This window comes from Sciurus carolinensis, chromosome 11 (assembly GCF_902686445.1).
Source record: "Sciurus carolinensis chromosome 11, mSciCar1.2, whole genome shotgun sequence".
NCBI lineage: Eukaryota > Metazoa > Chordata > Mammalia > Rodentia > Sciuridae > Sciurus > Sciurus carolinensis.
In genome coordinates, this window is record NC_062223.1 from 24,630,456 (window position 1) to 24,632,787 (window position 2,332).

The following is a 2,332-nucleotide window of genomic DNA, read 5'->3' on the forward strand; positions in this document are numbered from 1 at the left end:
ATTTAGACAGCATCTATACTTATATTGTGTAATTAATTTCTCATAAAATATTAGTAAGATTGTTCTGATTCTAATTACTATAGTAACAGTGAAAATAATATAATTATAAGGGTAAAGTTCGGTTAATACAAAATCTCTGAATATTAGAAACATTTAGGTACTGGGTTGTCATTTTAATTCTCTTAGTTGTAAGAGAATAAGCAAAAATTTGGTTAAAAAAATAAAAAATATTGAAGTCCTATCTGGTATTAACACTTGAGCACTATGATAATTATTTTCACTTTGTTATAAAATATTGTCAAACTATACAAATCAATTATATTATATATGAACACAAATACATTCAGGAATACATATGTTAGGATGGTGATACAAATATTTATATTATATCTGTATTAATACATATCATAGATTATCATAAATACATAATGTGTATTAGGAAAGTTTATAGCAATACTAAAGTCATGGTGAGAGGAAAATTAGAAAATGGGGGAATTTATCTCCTTGATGCCAATAGACTTGTGTAAATGGAAATTTTTTTTTTCACAGTATGGACCATACTTAATGCCATATCTATGATATTTTCATCACCCAAGCTGATTTTAAAGGCACAGATTTTGAATTTCTGAATGACTGCATTTGATGACTTGTGTATAAGTTTCCCACAGCAAAGCTGTCCTTTCTATTTAGATACTAAACTCATATTTATAAGACAAACTGAGACATATGGAAAACCAGAGGAATGTCTCAGAATTTATTCTTCTAGGACCTTCTGATGAACGGAGCACACAAACATTGTGCTTTGTGCTCTTCTTACTCTGTTAACATCGCCCTTTTGCTGGGAAACCGTCTGATCCTTATCTCGATTCAGTGCAGCCCTCTATTTCACCAGCCAATGTACTATTTCCTCTGCCACTTGTCTTCTATGGACATCTGCTATACCTCCTGTGTGACACCCAAACTGATTGGTGACCTGCTGGTGAAAAGAAAAACCATCTCCTATGGTAACTGCATGTTCCAAGTCTTTGCCATACATTTTTTATGAAGTATTGAAGTCTTCATCCTCACAATCATGGCCTTCGATCGCTATGTTGCCATCTGCAGACCTCTTCACTACCTGATAATCATGAGCAAAGCAAGGTGCCACCTCCTGGTTCTAGCTGCTTGGGCTGGTGGGGCTGTCCATTCCTTTCCTCAGCTTTTTATAGCAATCCAGCTGCCATTGTGTGGCCCTAATAAAATCGATCACTAATTTTGTGACATTTTCCCTTTGCTAAAACTTGCCTGCAGGGATACCACTACTGCTGGTGTCCTGGTGGTTGCTAATTCAGGCATGGTTACCTTAGTGACATTCGTGGTTTTGTTTGTCTCTTATGTCATTATACTGTGTACTCTAAGACATCATTCAGCTGAGGGAAGACGCAAAGCCCTCTCTACTTGTGGGTCTCATGTCACCGTGATAGTTTTATTTTTCGGACCTTCCATCTTTATTTACCTTAGACCTCCTACCACTTTTCCAGAAGATAAAGTGTTTGCACTGTTTTACACCATCATCGCTCCTATGTTCAACTCCTTAGTCTATACTTTGAGAAATACAGAGATGAAGAATGCCATCAGAAAAGTCTGGTGTCAAACACATAGCTAACTTGAAAATAAAAAAGGGCTGTGTGTAGAAGTATAGAGCTAGAAATTGATCTTAGTGCTTAATTATACCATTGGTGTCATTTTATGAATGCCAAGAGTGGATTTAGAGGTAAAATATAACTACTAATCTAACACTATTTCTACTGTGCAAAAATTGAGTCAGAAATGTAGTTATTTTGTAGCTTAATTAGATACTGTGAGTAGGGTTACCCGTGTGAAAGTAATTCAGGATACAGTAAGGATAATTTTGGGCAGTGAATCATGACATAAAGAGGAAAACCTTCATGATAATTTATTACACATTACAAGATTAGTGGCTAGGCTATGTTATGCAAGTTCTCTGTGGCAAAGGAGAAGTTATTATCTATAAATTAAATAAAGAACTTTAATTTGTGATAATATTTTCACCTAAAAGAACTCCAGTGGTATTCATTACATAAAAAGTAATCAATATAACAATAGTAATAATAATAATTCTGGTTTAAAGTTGTTCCTGAGCATTAACTATGTTGATAAGCATTGGATAAATATTACTAGCAAAGGTAATACAAAATTAATTACTCAAAATGTTGGTAACTTACTCTTTGCTATTCTATTTTTGATAGTTAAAAAAATCCCATAAAGAATAAAATAAGTAAAGCATAACATTTCAGAAATTAATAAGACAATAATTAGTTGATAATTATAA

General features: G+C 33.4%; 1 pseudogene; it reads left to right on the forward strand.

The window, feature by feature from the left end:
- Window positions 1-726: 726 nt before the first annotated feature.
- On the forward strand, window positions 727-1,645 carry LOC124959235 (olfactory receptor 4P4-like; annotated as a pseudogene).
- The last annotated feature ends 687 nt before the right edge of the window (window positions 1,646-2,332 follow it).